The 17,182-nt window shown below is 54.5% G+C and overlaps 1 protein-coding gene across 3 annotated transcripts in view; it reads left to right on the top strand.

Annotated features, from left to right (window-relative positions):
* Window positions 1-17,182, top strand: part of SMOC2 (SPARC related modular calcium binding 2) — a 160,911-nt gene that overhangs the window by 14,647 nt on the left and 129,082 nt on the right. The window lies entirely within an intron of this gene.

Below are 17,182 nucleotides of genomic sequence, written 5' to 3'. Positions count from 1 at the left end.
TGGAGGCGTTGCTCGTGGATATGCAGCAAGCCAGAGTCTCTGTGGTTGACACAATGGCCTCAGGGCGCCTACACCTTCCTCCTCTGTGAGGTGACATGCTTCCTCCTCTGGAGCGCTGCCGAGGCCTGAGGCCAGCCTGGTGCTGCAAACGGCTGCTCGGGCCACTGCCTGGGGGCCGAGGAGCCACCGCCTGTGACTCAGGATGATCCCAGCAGGACAGAGGACAGCGGACCCACCAGAGGGACAGCTCTGGTTTTTCCAAAAGTGCTTCTTCTCTCTCTTTCCTGCTGTTTAGAAACATTCTAAATAGTCTAATGGGGACATTCCTGCTCCGTTTCCTCTCGATCTTCAGCCGTTTTGTGGATAACTCACCCCGTGTTTGCAGTCTTTGCAGATGTTCAGGGCATGACACGATATGTAGCCGATCTTTTACACCAGCCAAAAACGTGGACGTAGGGCCCCATGACCAAACAGGCTCTGGTGTGGGACTTGGCACCACACGGTCCTCCTGCACTTGTACTGGAGGGACCCCACAAGGACGAAATCCCTGGGCCCCTAGGGACGGCCAGCAGAGGGCCCAGCGGCAGGCGGGGGGACTCCGTCTGGTCCTGGCGCTGCTCATGGTGGGCGGCCAGCTACGGAGTCTCCGTGCTCTGTGCCGCAAGGTGGGAGCATCCTCTTCCGTCACCACGTGCTTCCTCCACTTGCCTGGCATAGAAGCCGACTCTTCGAGGGGAGATGGGCCTCCTGGGCTAGGCCACCCCCTCCGTGTGCCCCCATCTCTAGCTGGGCTGCTTCTGGCCTGGCCTGCTGAGTGCTTGCTCTGCCCCAGCCCCCCCTGCTGCGCCTGCAGGACACCCTGCATTTTGCTGTGTGCTTGCTTTGGCCTCCTCACTTTCTATAAACAGCAGCTCTTCCTCCAGGAAGCCTTCCTGACACTCGGGTTGGTCTGATGCCGACTCCTCATGGAGGCTGCAGGAAAGCTGGGGGCGTTCAGTTAAGAGCATTGTTTTTATTACTCTCATTTTATAATAATTAAAAAGCTAATTTATTAATTATATCTTGGAAACCAGCGTAAGGTTGCAGTTTAATTCAAAGGAAGTTGCAAAGTGGCCCTCCACACCCCTTGCTGTGCTGATGAATATGAGTTAGCGGGATGCTGGCTGTATTCCGGGCACTAATTCCCCTGTTCCTTGTGGTGGGTGCACTAACTGTTCCACTTTGTGGGAGGACTTGGGCACAGATGGATTAAGTCCTGTGCCCCGGGTCACACAGCTAACAGTCATGGGCCAGGGCAAGTCTCTGGTGCGGTGGGTTAGCTGGGAAGCAGGTTGGCAGACGAGGGTCTTAGAGCCGTGTTGACCACGAAGCGTTCCGCAGACTCAGAGCTGTCGAGGCCAGAGTCCACTGGGTTCATGGACGAAGAATCAGGGTAGGGGCAGGGGCTCAGCCGAGGACAGTCAGGTGGGAAGTGTCGAGAACTCTCCACACATACGCTACAGGGTGACCATCCACACCCACCGTGTCCATGGGCCCCTGTGGGAGGCTCTGGGTCTGCAGCAGCGTCAGGGGTGGAGGGCTGTTCCCATCTGGTAGCCCAGGTTGTGGTGGTGGGGACAGTCCCTGTAGGGCTGTGCCAGACGTTTCTCCCCGTGCTCTACCCATCTCATCTGTGCATCACGTGCATCCTCCGAGTGGTGGTGGTGGCTTCCAGAGGCTTCCTGGGTGCAGGTTTGTCTTGCTGCAGGTCTGAGCTCCGTGGGGTCCCGTGGAAGCCTTCCCTTCTGAGGTGGTGTAATGCAGTGTATTTAGGTGGAGTTCACCTTGACAGGCTGATGTGTGAAAATATTTTCCAGGGGCACTTGGTCTGCCTTGGACTTTAGCTGTGCTCACGTGACCGCCAGCGCGCATTCACGCGGCCGGAGGATGCCTCAAATAAGATAGGTGCTCCAAAACCCTGTCCTCTGAGACGTTCTTTAGGAGGACGTGATGGGGTGTCTTCCTTAGGAGCTTTGGAGAAAGTCTAGAAGCAACGTAGTGATGTAACAGACGTTGTAAGTAACCGCACTGCTGACCCACACATGCCACTCGACATATCTACTCTGTTTTGCTGTGTCCCCTTCAAGACCTCCCCACGTCATTTTGGAAAACACTTTTGTGATGAGAATTTTTCATCTCTTTACTTGGTAGCGTTGAGGGGTGGGGTAGACGAGGGAGAGAATGAGTCATCTCACCGGCCTGGACGTTACTAGAAGGGGCTGGAGGTGCCCTCGCCAGCCCGAATCGGGGCCCCTGGGTGGCCAGGTGTATGGCACAGGTGCGTGGGCTCCGCCCCACCAACTCCCTGCCACTCCCTTTGGTGGCTTAATCTTTATGGTGAAACCTAATGCCAAATTGTAGCAAAAGTGATTTGAGCTCCCGAACCTTCATGGGGTATTGCATTCATTATCAGGAGGGACTTATTTTGGTGGAGACGTGTTAATAGACAGCAGGACCTATTTTTAAAATTAGGGATGCAAGACGACGTGAAGGCCGCTGTGGCTCTTCTCTGCCTTCAACGCTGGTTGCGTGAGGGTGAGAGATGATCCGCACATGGGGTGAGCTCAGGAAGGGCCTTGGCCCTAACCCTGTCTGCGAGGTGCCCATGCTGACACGTGGTATTTTCACTGAAAGGCCATGAGAATCTAACCTCATTCCCGTGTGGTGTTGGGCATACTGTGAATTTCAAGTGCATCCCTTGTAAACGTTTTGGGTGATTTTGCAGAGACTACCTCCAATGGGGATGTGCAGGACAACCTCTTAGGGGTTCACCCTTTCTCTTGAAGCAGACGGAGGAAGGTTTATGCTACCAGTGGCTTTTCATTGGCCTCCCATGGTGGTTTTCCTTTGGATATTTATTGAGCCTGGTGTGGAATTTTGGTGTAGTTCAAAGCATCATGGATGTGAACTAAAATCTCTACTAGCACGTTGAACAAGGAGGAGCACATGCAGACGTGCAGTTGGTCACTCAGCCAGCGAAGGTGCACCCAGTGGGGAATGACGCAGCTGGCTGCAAACACTGCTGCCCCCCGGTCCCACTGGCGCGGGCTGTCCACCAGCTGGTCTGTGCTGCTCCTGTCCGACTAGTGTTGTTGGGGGCACTGTTTCTTAATGCCCGGTGTTCGAGGTCGGGGCTGGAGTTTCTTGGCATGGAGATGGCATGTCAGCTCCTTGGGAGTGAAATCATTAACTTAATGAGAATCTTTGGCGGTGGCTCTTGTCTGGGGCAACCAAGTGGTCTGGGCTGTGCCCTTCCGCACCGATGCCCTTTCCTCTCTCCTCCCTTAACTTCTGACACTTTTGGTTGCCTGGTAACTGGGGTCAGCAGAGTCCATCACTTGAGGCCACTTCATGGGTAACTCTGCGATCCCACTTCATCAAGTATAATGAAGGCTGTTCCCATATTGTGCAGTTCAGGCCAAGCGCTGACAGACTGACCTTGGGGAGATTTCACATTTGCAGCAGGGTGGAGGATGCAGCTGGGTTAGAGCGGCCCCGTGTCTGCAGACTGGGTGGTCCTTCCCAGGCTGGCGTGCAGCCTCCCCTGTTCCAGGGCCCCTCCTGGGCGGCCTCTGCCCTGAGGATTCCGGGCTCCTCTGAGCTCTCTCTGGCTGGGGTCACCTGTCCTCCTCCCTGACCTCTCCTGGTCAGACATGCGTGAGGCTCTCATGTCATGCTTTCCAAAGGGGGATTCTGGTGACTGACGTGGAATCACACAGGATGCTCAATGGACTTGGAGACGGCATTGATGCAGAGATGCTTAGGGAAGGGGAGGGGATGGTGGATTTAGAGGATGGAGGGAGAGGCTTGGGGGACAGGCGCATCAGCTTGAGAAATGAGCTGACCTCACGGGCATTGCCCGCCAATCTGTGTGCTGGCGAGACTGAAAGGAGGGTGTGTTCCTGGGAAGAGGGTGAAGTGGGTGACTGGTAGTGAGGGAAACTTCTCTTCCTATGGCTTCCAAGATTCAAATGACCTTTGGCCATGTTGGCGGTGATCTAAGGTACACGAAGCAGATGTCTAATTTGGAGGCCTCCACGTCTTTTTTTTTTTAAGGTTTTATTTATTTATTCATTAGAGACCCAGAGAGAGAGAGAGAGAGAGAGAGAGAGAGAGGCAGAGACATAGGAAAAGGGAGAAGCAGGCTCCCCACAAGGAGCCCGATGTGGGACTTGATCCCAGGACAGGGGATCATGCCCTGAACCAAAGGCAGGTGCTCAACTGCTGAGCCACCCAGGCATCCCGGAGGTCCCCATGTCTGAGGATCCTGTTGGGGTCCGGCCCTGCGGGACAGTGGGGTGGCTCTCACGGCATGCTCCTTCCCTTGCCACCCAGCTGTCTGGCTCTCTGTTCCTAAAACACGCTTCTGACCCACACTCGAAAAACAGAGAATCATAAAATGCAGCATGAGGATTACCTGCGTAACATAAAGTAATATATCTTTCTCCTCTGTATTTACCTTAAGGATAATCTCATTTTAGTAAACAGAAACATTAGTCATAAAGAAATCAGAGCTTGAGGCAGTTCACAGCTAGTAAGTTTTAATGAAGCCATTTCAGGTGGCACCTGTTGCCTACGCTGTGTTCTAACGAACGTGAAGGTTGTTCTCTCAAGATATAAAGGGGAAAACACTTATTTTGAGTGGTTTGAGAGGTTACTAAAATCTGCTAGCTTTGACTTTTTCATTTAATGCATGTGGACACTTGAAGGGATGTGAAGGGGGAGGGAACGCGGCTCGTGCAGGGGAGGCCATCTGTGAACTGCAGTGGTGTCTGGGACGGGCCGAAGGATGAGGACAGTATTTCTGGGTAGTAACCTGCGCGTGCAGCAAGTAGCCGAGAAAGCACCTCCATCCCAACGCTGGTCAAGTGATCTCGGGGACATCAGGGCAGGTCCGGTGGGGCCCCGGGCCTTGCCGAGGTGCGGTGGTCACAGGGGCAGGTACCTCTGCGGGGAGGGTTTTCCGTGGAGAGAGGCTGGCCAGAATGAAGCTGGGCCGGGTTCTGCATCATGACACAGTGTATCCCTGGGACTTGAACCCGGGTCCATGCTGGTGACAGCTCTGTGGCTGGCCCCGTGGTGACAGTGTCTGTGGGGGGTAGGTGGCAGTACTGTCTGACGGCCAGAGGCTGCTGGAGGGGCGTCTTGTCCAGGCCACTTCTGGGTGCGTTGTGTTCCCCGGGGAGGAGTTGACGAGGTCCCCCAGGAGGAGAACCAGAACCGCGTGGGCATCATGAGCGAGCGACGGGCCCAGATCTCCCTGCTTCCCTGAGTGTTGGGTTGGTTCATGCCATGGTTTCTTCACATGCCCTGTGCACCTGAGGGTCAGAAGCCAGCCTTGATGACAGTCCGTACATAGATAAGCTTGATGGTGTCGGGTGTCATGGACATTACATGTTCATATTGAACTTGTAAGTGGTGATGTTTTCAAAGTTTCCCAATTTCCCTCAGGACTTTCCTAGTCAGCTTTCTTCTGCTGTTGCAGAAACAGGTATCTGTGGGGCAATATTGCATTCAAGGAACCACTGGGTAGAGGGATAGAAAGTGCTAGGTGTTGGGGAGGGGAATCCACCTGCAGGAGTGTGGACAGGAGCACCTGGTGAGTCTCCTGCCAGCAAGATGCTCCAGCCCCTTGGGGGTCACAGGCAGGGGTCATGGGAGGGGGTCATGGGCAGGGAGTCACAGGCAGGGGTCACAGGGAATCACAGGTGGTGGTTATAGGGGGGTCACAGGAAGGAGTCACAGTGGGGAGTTATGGGGAGTCACAGGCAGGGGTTATAGGGGGTCACAGGTTGAGGTCACAGGCAGAGATCATAGGGGGTAACAGGTGGGGATCACAGGCAAGGGTCACAAGTGGGGGTCATGGGGGAGTCATAGGTGGGTGTCACAGGCAGGGATTAGATGGGAGTCATAGGCAGAGGTCATGAGCAGGGGTCACAGGTGGGGGTCACTGGTAGGGGTCACAGGTGGGGGTCACAGTGGGGAGTCATAGGGAGTCACGGGGGGGGCACAGGCAGGGGCCATAGGGAGTCACAGGTGGAGGTCACAGGCAGAGGTCATGGCAGGGGGTCACAGGTGGGGGTCATGGGCGAGGGTCACAGGTGGGGGTCATGGGGGAGTCATAGGTGGGGGTCACAGGCAGGGATTACATGGGGGTCACAGGCAGAGGTCATGGGCAGGGTTCACAGGTGGGGGTCACGGGTGGGGGTCACAGGTGGGGGTCATGGGTGGGGGTCACAGGCCGGCAGAAGCTCCGGCACTGCAGGACAGCCCCTCCCACCCAGGAAAGCCTTGCCCCAGGGGGTGGGCCACTTATTCCTGGGGCATAGCCCCCCAACCACACCGCGTGCAGCAGCGCGGGCCTACGTCTGCCACAGAGAGGAGCCTGGCAGCCTTCATGGGTCCTGCGGCTTCGTTTAATCTGCTGCTTCTCATCAAAGCTTCAACACTTTCTTTCTGTTCCTTTTTTAATAAAAAGTGGATTTCTGTGTTGGTTTTTGTGATCTTTACTGGGCAACACCTAGTCGGCAATCCTCCAAGCTGTTATTTTGTGTGTTTTTAACGTCATGTTTTATATGTTAAGTTCCTGGTTATACATAGAACAGCCTTTGCTCTCGACTTCTCCGCTGTGAGAGAGCGACCTCAGAGGCCCTGGGTGTCCTCGCAGAGCTTCTGGAAGCCTGTGGGCTGGGTTGTGCACGGTCGGAGGGTCGCCGGGCTGCCGGCAAGGTCTGTTGGCGAGGAAGGAACTTCCATTGGAGGCAGTTTCCAGAAGTCTCAGGAAGAAAGCATAGTTCTCATAGTATTGGCCCCAGAGGAGGAATTCTCCGAACCCCGCTGGATGCAGGGCGCACCTGCAGGGTGTGTATGTGTGCGTGAGCCAGGGCTGGGTGTGGGACGGAAGTGGGCGGGGAGGCTGGCCACCGCCAAGTCGTCCTCCTGGTGTGGCCTCCCTGCAGATGCTGGGAGAGGGCAGAGGCAAGTGGGGCAGCCAGGCTGGGGTCCTGGGCTGCTCCCCACCACCCTCCTAGGAAGGGGGGCTCTGGCTGGGATTTGTCTAGCCAATTGCTCGAGGTCCCAGCACGATGGGTAGGTCACTGAGCACCAGGGTCGTGTCTCTGGGGCCCTGCAGTTCCTGCTACACCTTGGGGGCTGTGTAGCCCAATCTGCATCAACCCCTGAACCCATGCCATCGAACTGAAATGCAAACTGTTTCTTGTCCATCTGAACTTTATAGTATGTGGAACATGTATCAACAAAGCTGTGGAAATTGTACTTTACTTTCGATGTCTTGCTGAGTTTATTAAGACGCTGTCCCTGTCAATCAAGGATATTTTCCTTTGGACAGGCCTGCTGTGGATGATTCTTTTTCAGACTTTTCTTAAATTCTGTGTGATACATGTTATGTGAAAAGATTTACTGTGCATGTGATGAAATCAGAGCAAAGAGTTGCAGACTCGTCTATACTCTGAGCGAGCAATGATAGTGTTGTTTGCTAACACAACAGATGTGCTTCATTAATAGCAGCCCTTAAAGGCAACTCCAGGAAGCTCTCAGGTGTCCAGCTCTGCTATTACTTGGCTCCAGTAGCACGAGCTCCTTCCATCAGTACCAACACTGAACAAAGTCAGAAGCTGGAGACCAAACGCTAGGATGTTGGCCTGGGCTGGTGTCCAGACCTGTGGATGCAAGCCTGTAGGCTTTCCTTTCCCACGGCGATTAGAGCAGGTGAGGAGTGCGTGCCGTGGGCCTCCCTGCCCTGCGGTGCTGCTCCACGCACGGGTTCACAAGCAAGTGTTGGTTGTTCCGGGTAGTGATTTTCAAGGCCCTCCTTTCGGGACACACAGATGCCCTCTGGAGACCTAGAACCCCTCCCACCTTTGCCCCACTGCACGGATAGGGTGCCACCTTGCAGCTGCCCTGAGTGTGGGTGTTGGCCACGGGGTTCCATAAGCACGAAGCTCTCTTCTGCAGCTTGTGGCGTACATTCTGAAGGGCTGTGTGAGGAGCTGAGCTAGTTGGGCAGTCTTTTTTTTTTTTTTAAAGATTTTATTTATTGATTCATGAAAGACACACACAGAGAGAGAGGCAGAGACACAGGCAGAGGGAGAAGCAGGCTCCATGCAGGGAGCCTAATGTGGGACTCGAACCCAGGACCCCAGGGTCACTACCTGAGCTGAAGGCAGATGCTCAGCCACTGAGGCACCCAGGCGCCCCTAGTCGAGCAGTCTCCCATGGTCCTGCAGGAAGCTGGAGCCCTGGTGTAACCGACCTTCACAATGAGGTCCTGCAAGCTCGTGTTCTGGGAACCCAGGCAGCACAGGTCCCAGGCTGTCTCTCAGGGCAGCTGTCTTGTGCCTGTGTTCTTTGGGGACCAGGGTCAGAGGTGGGCCAGGGCAGCACTGCCCCTCCAGGGATGGGGTCTTCTGTGGCCCCTGACTGCAAGCAGGGCTTTACCCCAGGGTGAGGGCCACATCTTCCAGGGGGCTGTCTCTGGCTCTTGTAGGGGCCTTAGAGGGAAGTGATTTCAGTAGTGCCTTTTGAAATCTCCATTTCTCTGGAAACTCCTGAGTGAGCAGTGCGTTCCCCAGTGAGGAAAAGGTTGGCAAAACCTACAGCCAGTGGGCTTCTCTGGGGGCGATTGAGTGTGTTTTGTGAACGGATGAGTGCTGGTTTTCCTAAACATGAAGTCTAGGCTGGCGGAGCCCAGGGGCGCTGTAGAACTCCAAGGGTCAGGGTTTGGAGACAGAAGCGATTTTCTGAATCCTGTTTGTGAACGTTGTCCTGAAGTCAACAAATGTTAGCCGTTCAGAGCACTGTGCAAATTCAGGCCTGCACCAGAACCCCAATCACGTGGTTTTGTAGTAAAAATAAGCAGAGCATTAGGCTCCCTCCCAACATAGCTGGTCTGCGAGATGACAGTTAGGAAGACAAAGCGCATCTAGCCCATCAAGAGCGCTGCCAAGATTCCTGCTCTGCAGTCTCATTGCAAAGGCTTTCTCATCCTTTCAAGAAAACTGAATGGAAATTTCCAGACCATTCAAGGAAATTGTGCGTGCATCTTTTTCCTGGTCTCTGCACTGGAGGGCTAGCTGACACGATGATGTCTTCTAAGCTCGATGTACTCGTAGAAAAGATGCATGGAATTTTACATACATTCATTTCCTCAAAACTGGCCCCATGACCATGTGTAGGATCTCACACAGGATTCTCCAGAGCATGGACAAGGGCTGAGACCATCAGAACCACCTCATGTGCAGAAAGATGCGGATCTGCATCCATTCGGGGTCCCCCGAAGCAGGATTTATCAGCTGGACCCAGAACACGCTCTTTTCTTGGCAAATCTCCTAGGGATCCTTACAACTCCATGTTAGTCTCTCCATAGGATGTCCTTCAGAAATAAGGCTCCCACTCTTTCCTTGTAGGGCATCTGATCTGTTCCCTTCTGCGAAAAAGACCTGCCAGTGGAGCTGCTTTGCCCCACAGATAGTTTATTGTTTTTTTTTTTTTTTAACAATTTTTAAACTTGGCCACCTGTGATATTAGTTTGTTCTATGTTGAACAAATATAATCAAAATTTGGAGAAATAGGGGCAGCCCTGGTAGCCCAGCGGTTTAGTGCCGCCTTCAGCCTGGGGTGTGATCCTGGAGACCCAGGATCGAGTCCCACGTCGGGCTCCCTGCATGGAGCCTGCTTCTCCCTCTGCCTGTGTCTCTGCCTCTCTCTCTCTCTGTCTCTCTCTCTCAGTGTGTCTATCATGAATAAATAAATAAAATCTTAAAAATAAATTTTGGAGAAATATTTCTCTTCCAGGATTCCACAAAGTATTTCTCTGACATTCTGTTTTTCAATGAAGTCATATTAAATGCATCTAAGGCCACAAATCCCAAGACACTGAAGATTAGCAAGAAGCCTGGACACTCTCCACTCTCATAAGTGCCTTTTGAGGCACTTCCAGGATAACTTTTACGAAAACAATAAAAAAAAAAAAAGGAAGAAATATAAATGTGAGATGCTAAGAGCTTCTTATATACACACCCTGCTCTATCTCAGTTTATGTTAATACTGAGATTTCTGTCTATGCAAATGATTTCTTGCAGGCGTGGATGGCGGGTTGGGCGGGACGCACCATCTTGAGTTCTGGGAGTGGCCGCTGAAGGCAATTCTGTCTCACATTTATTTCGATGAAACTTTCCATGTTCCTAAGATAGCAGATTGCTGTTGTGTGTGGCATCGTGATTTGCCAGTAACCGTGTGATTAAGACTTCTGTCAAATTAGGTTTTAGGTATCATCCTTCATGCAGACAGATGGAAACGCAGGCTCTTTCCCTCCAAGGCAGGGATGAGGCCACGCTGCGGGAAGATGGTTTCTTAGGAACGAAACCTTTCTCTGTGTGTTTCATGTTTTAGCGAAAGCTGGAGGGCAGACGGGGGACTTCCCGCGTCTTCCTGGGAAAGCGCGGGGCTGGAATCCGTGTGGCATGTTGGAGCGCCGTGTCCCCCTCCCCCACTGCTGGCCTGCCATGTCTTCTCTGTCCTTCCAGGGCCCCAGGGGCCTGTGCAGACACCTGGAGCAGGTCATGGCTCACGCACATGGGCACATGATGCTGCTCCCCTGGCTGTCGCCCAAGACGACAGATCCTGTGTCCTCTGGTGTGTCCAGTGTCCAGTCTGGTCTGCACACCTCTGTGTGACTAAGGCTCTGGTGCTGTGGAAAGGGGTGCAGGACGGCCAGGGCCACCGCGGCTCCCCTGGGGAGATGTGGGCGGGGAGGTGGCCATCTCTGCAGGCCTTCACCATCTCACCTGGGTTCCATGGTGCCAAACAGCCTGAAAGGGTGCGTTCCATAGTCAAAGGCCTACAGGTCCAGCAGGACAGGTGTGCTGCCAGGTGCCACTCCTTATGGACACCGTAGGGCTTCCTGTCCTCTACCCACTGCCCAGACGTGTTACCTGGGCTTCCCCTCAGTGAGTCTAGGTGCCCTCACCACCAACTTTCTCCCTCCTCTCATGTGGAGATATGTGTGAGTGTGAGCATGTGTGTTTGTGGGTGAGCACCTGTCAGAGTCTGTATGAACATGTATTTGGGTGTGAGTGTGTGTCTGGGTATGAGCATGTGTCTGAGTATGGATGTGAATGTGTGTGTGTGTGTGTGTGTGTGTGTGTGTGAGCATGTGTGTGGGCATGAGCATGCGTGAGCGTGGGTGTGGGTGTGAACATGTGTCTGGGTGTGAGTCTGTGAGTGTGTGTGTCTGGGTGTGAGAGTGTGTCTGGATGCGGATGTGAGCCTGTGTCTGGGAGTCTGGGTATGAGTGTGTGTGTATGTGAGCATGTGTCTGATCTGAGTGGGTATGAGCATGTGTCTTTATGTAGGTATAAGCATGTGTTTGGGTGTGAGTGTGTGTGTGTGTATGAGCATATTTGGGTGTGAGTGTGAGTGTGTGTCTGGTGTGGATGTGAGTCTGTGGATGTGAGCGTGTATCTGGGTGTGAGAGTATTTCTGGGTATGGATGTGAGTCTGTGTCTGGGTGTGAGCGTGTGTTTGGGTGTGAGAGTGTGTCTGGGTGTGGATGTGAGCCTGTGTCTGGGTGTGAGCCTGTGTCTGGGTGTGAGAGTGTGTCTGGGTGTGGATGTGAGCCTGTGTCTGGGTGTGAGTGTGAGTCTGTGTCTGGGTGTGAGCATGTCTGGGTCTGACTGGGTGTGAGTGTGTGTCTGAGTGTGAGCATGCGTCTGGGTGAGCCCCTCTGCACCTCTGCTCTGACACAACAGGACCATTGCACGCACGGTCGGACTGGACACCGGGTCACCTTCAGCGCTGAGCCCCTCCCAGCGTGGGGACGGCTCGGGAAGGGGAGAGGGTGGCCGGCCCTCCTGCCTGGTTGTAGGTGCACAGCCAGCTCCCGAGCATGTGCTCTGTGTGTGGGGGGTGGGGGGGCAGCGAGGTTAGCCCACCTGGACCCCATGTCATGGGGGTACGTTTGGTGAGGCCTCGGCTTCCTCCCCTGGAAGCCTTCCCTGGGCTCTGCAGCCGCCGGCCTCTCCTGGAGTTTGCCCCCACGCTGACTGGCCCTCCTGTCCGGGCACCCTGTCCTGTGCTGAGCCCGCTCTGTCCTCCTGTCTGCTGCCTGGTCCTGGCCCCTTTGCCCTCGGCACACCCTCTCTGGGTAACGCTACCATGTCCAAGTCTTTAACACCAGCTGCGATCTGAGGATTCCTAAATTTATCCATCCAGCCAAATTCCAGGTGCACATACAACGTCCGTGAGAGCTCTGCAGCCAAGAGCATGGGGCACAGCCGCTCACGCTGAACACTGAGCCACTCCAGGGGTGTCATTCACGTGTGCCATAAAGCACAGTGACCAGCTCAGCAGAGCTGCTGCTGTTGGAGTTAGAAAACATGGAACAGTTGACCCAGTTATCAGCTAAGCATCTCCTTGGCCTTCTGAGCATTTCACATTTTCCAACATTTGGGCCTGGACGTGTGGAGGTGGCTCAGAGGTTAGACCACAGTTTCAGTTATTGGGACATGTTACTGGTTCACTTCACTTTTCAATGATACCACACTGCTAAGTGCATAGAAAACTAGTTTCTAGGGACGCCTGGGTGGCTCAGTGGTTGAGCATCTGCCTTTGGCTCAAGGCGTAATCCTGGGGTCCTGGGATTGAGTCCTGCATCAGGCTCCCCATGAGGAGCCTGCTCCTGCCTTTGCCTGTGTCTCTGCCTCTCTCTGTGTGTCTCTTAAGAATAAATAAATAAAATCTTTAAAAAAGAAAAGAAAAGAAAGAGAACTAGTTTTTAGTCCTAGGACTAAGGATTGAGGTACACTTCTAAATAAATTTTTAAAAAATAAATGAAGAACGTAAGATAGATTTGGCAGTAATTTCAGATTAGATGGCTTTGTATTGAGCAGACACTCGTGATGCAGACTTAGGTCAGACCATTCTCGTTTTAGAGACCCATGGAGATGGGAGATGTGGGAATCAGGAAGAGTGAGGTTCAGGCGCTAGCTCTGCACCTGGGTTAACTTCTCAAATTCTTGGTCTCCTCACATGAATGCACTGCGTTCCTCCCAGGTTTTGGACGCGACATGCACGTGTGGGGAAGGGCAGTGGGCGATGCAGGGGGGTGGCTTACAGCCCAAGGTCAGGGGCGCAGGACAGGCTCGCTGCCCGAGGTCTGGGGTGATGCAGGGGGTGGCTCCCCGCCTGAGGTCAGGGGTGCAGGGTGGGCACGCTTCCCAAGGTCAGGGGTGCAGGGCGGGCTTGCTGCCCAAGGTCGGGCGATACACGGAGTCGTCAGCTACAGCTCCAGGCTTTGGAGATCTTCCGTCCTGTTGGGAACAAAGGCAAAAGGACCTGGAAACTAGAGAACAGTCTGGACCCTGTCCTGAGGCTGTTAGGACAATGATAGTTGAAAGCATTTGGATAAAGGGAGGGCGACCGTGGTTGGGTGGGTGAGCCGTGCTACAGGGGAGCCAGAGTCAGCTGAGCCTTCAGAGAAATGGGGCTCCTCCCCGCAGAGGAGGCCCGCATGGGTGGGTCGGCAGGAGAGGTGGGAGGGGTGGGGGTAGGAGCAGGTGTGCCCAGAGAACCGATGGAGATGACACCCAGGGCCCAGGGGTCCGTGTGCCCAGCCTGGCGCAGGTTCACAGGAATGGGCCTCACCTGAGGCAGACGGCTTTCCGCTCAGCGCTCCGCCTGTCCTTGGAGATTCAAGTGCTGTCTGCGGGCAGAGGGTAGTGGTGCAGGGTGTGCTCAGCATCTGTCTGTCTGTCCGAGGTCCCACAGAGGAGTTGGGGCACCTAAGGCCGTGGGTGTCTGGTTTCGGATCATTCCCGTTTACAGACAAGGCTTCTGTCTCTGATCAGCAACCAGATACAGCACCTGATTTATAGCGCGAGGGCGGTCGGGAGCATCACGTGCATCCATCATCCATCAGTATGTCGAGGTGTATTTGTGAACTACATCTATGAGGCCCTCCTGCTCCACGGAGTAAAGGGAATAAAGGAGGGGAAAATGCTAGTAGATTCTGAGTATTAATGATACAGTCCAAGGGGTTCCCTGTAGGTTCCCACGGCTCTTCATCAAATTCCAATGTACCCAGTGCTAGATTGTGTGTGATTTTCCGAGTAATTCCGAGCTGCCATGAGCTGAGCCACAGAACGTCTGGGAATGAAGACAAGACTTGGGACGGTGCTCCCGGTCCCTGCTGGACGGCTGGGCTGCCCTTAAACTCCCGCCTTCTCCGGGTCTCGCAGTGGGGTCTCCCGGTCCAGCCTGGGTTCAGCACAGGTCCAGCCCCAGAGCCTGGCTTTGTGCTCCCCCGTGGGATGCAGCTGAGGGAATGGGCTCCGTCTGCAGAGTCACTGAAGAAATCCGAGGGCAGAACAGAGAGATAAGGTCCCAGTGGGCGATTCTGAAAACAGCACTGCACCCTTCGCCCTGTGATCCTCATGCACCCCCTCTGTGGGGGAGCCCTGCAGGTACACGAATGGGACAAGCCAGCCGGGCCAGGGGAGGGATGCATCGTGCCGCCCGCTGCCGCTGCTTCCCAGGGGCGGTGGTGAGCAGTGCCGCGGAGCGTGGGGGCCAAGGAGCATGGGGTCCATGTGGCTTGGGGTCCGCGTGACTTGTGTTTGCCAAAGCTGCTCCCGATTGTGTGGCTGTCGGAGCTGCTCCCACGACTTCCATTCCCGGAGCCGCAGGGACATCCGAGCCACTGGTGAGTCACCGATCAGTCAGTGATGGACGGCTCGGGGGTGCATCTGTGAGCACCTGACTCCCCATTTTGCTCGGATGGCGTCATGCCCTCCAGAGTCTAGCAAAATACTGCTGGTTCCAAGTCGGTGCTCCAGAAGCACATCTTGTAACTTCTCATCACGGAGTAGAAGTCCCGGGCGAGCCCTCAGCCTGGGAGAGTCACAGACGTCCGTGCTCACGTGTCGGCCGTGCACAGGGCCGTGGCCCAGCGCGGTCAGGCCCTCCCCCAACCTCTGCTGTACCACCGCTCGGGCAGGCCAGGGTGGGCTTGTGCTGCCCTTGGGTTTAAGTGGCCTAATGCGTTCATCTGTGTGCCCCGTGTGAGTGGACAGAAGGCGACAGTCAGCCGCGGGGGCAGGGAGGAGGAGAGGGTGTCACGGGGAGGCGCCTGCAGAGACCCCCAGGCTGCACCTGCTGGTGGGGGCGGAGCGCACCCTAACAAACCCTCGAGCATCTGCCGCAGGACACGCCCTCCCCACTCCACGGTGACCGTGTCCCACGGCTCCCCAGCCTTGTTCTCCCCCCCCCCCCACATTACTGCTCACCTGTTTCAGGCACACAGAATGGATCTTGAGCCTTGATTTTTCCATTTTTTGGGAAAAAAATCCATTTTCCTTTTTCTCCAGCCTTGATTTTTTCATCTTGCTTTTTCCATTTCTCCCTCACGGAGCCGTCACAGGTGCCTGTCCTGTGAGTCATGTTCTCCCCGGGGGGGGGTCCCAAGCAGGACCGGGGAAGAGGTGAGGTTGGTCCTCCCACTTCCGCTCTCCTCAGCGTGTGCCCTTCTGGGGTGGCTGCTCCGTCATGCCGGGCGGCAGGAGCTGGGTGGTCACCCCTCCAGGACCCTGCTTCCTGGCTCTCTGTTCTCTCCAGGCTTAGGGCACAGGTGCTGTTTAGAGGAGCTGCTGGCAAACACGGGTGGCCGGCCTCCGGCTTATAACATTCAGCCCCATGACATCTCATGGCCTGCAAACGTATGTATTTTAGAAAAATACAATATGCAGAAAAGATTTGGGAAACTTGATTCTGCCCAGGGAGGGCATTTTAGTGTTTACTGGGTGGCCCAGACACCTGGCAATGTAATTATCTACAAAAGGTAAGTACAGCGTGAATTTAAAAACTGCCATATGATCGAAGAACATACATACACGTGGTACATAATCTATATATAGATATAGCTCTTTTTCCCATTTTGAGTATTTTTGGGGTAATTTTCTGTGCATCTTTTATATGTAAAGCAGTAAGATTTTCCAATCATTTTGGCTGGGGCATTTTTTATTGTGATGACAACACCATATTATTATTATTATTTTACTCCTTCGTTGTTATCAGACTGCCAGTCTGTCAGTGTCCTGGCACCACCACATGGTCCCAGGGCTGCTAACAATGGTCCCAGGGCTGCAAAGGATCATCCCAGGGCTGCTAACAATCCTCCCGGAGCTGCTATCGATGGTCCCGGGGCTGCCACGATGGTCCCAGGGCTGCTATTGGTGATCCCAGAGATGCCATGATGGTCCCAGGGATGCCATGTGGTCCTAGGGCTGCTATCAGTGGTCCCAGGGATGCCACGATGGTCCCAGGGCTGCAACAACAAATGATCTTAGACAGCAGCGATCTCTTCTCTCCCCGTTCCACAGCCAGAAGTCCAAGGGCAGGGGTGTACAGGGTGGGGGAAGAGTTGGCCCCAGACCCCTGTCCAGCTCCCGGTGTTCATGCTCTGGCATCTTTGGTGACCCCGCTTGTTCGTCCTCACACAGCCTTCTCCCTGTGTCCATGTCTGTGTCCAGATCTCTCCTTTTTATAGGACAGCAGTCATATTGGATTCAAGGCTTATCTTCCTTCAGCATGACTCAGTTTAACTTTACTACTTACATCTGCAACAGCTATTTCCAAACCCGGGGACATTCTGAGGGGTGGGAGCTAGGATGTCACAAGCAGACTTGGGGGGACAGAACTGACCCTGACACCCACAATGGCACGTGAGGTCACCCTACTCGAGTGTAGACTGATCTGAACTAGATCATGTCAGCAAAGACTCTATTTCCAGATACGGCCACATATGCAGGTACCAGGGAGTAGGACAGAATATTTCCGGGGGGTGGGTGGGTGGGGCACAGCTCGGCCCACAACATCTACAAAACACTCTCGACCCAATCCCATGCCTCGCCTTCTGACCCGCAGCCTTGCGTAAGGCGGAGGGAGAGGGCAGGCCTGATTTCTGAATGCTCCTATAGGAGGAGGCCATAGGGGGACCCAGCTCCTCGGGCAGCTGCGCCAGGTGCTCTGCACACGGTTCCATCCCGAAGGGAAGAGGAACTCGTCCTCTGGAGGGCACAGCAGTGCAAACTGTGGTGTGCCCGGAGGAGGTGGCTGCAGAGGGGCTAGA

The sequence above is a fragment of the Vulpes vulpes genome, chromosome 1, assembly GCF_048418805.1.
Source record: "Vulpes vulpes isolate BD-2025 chromosome 1, VulVul3, whole genome shotgun sequence".
Lineage (NCBI taxonomy): Eukaryota > Metazoa > Chordata > Mammalia > Carnivora > Canidae > Vulpes > Vulpes vulpes.
The sequence above is the reverse complement of the archived record's forward strand: the minus strand, read 5'-3'. Positions and strand labels throughout refer to the sequence as shown.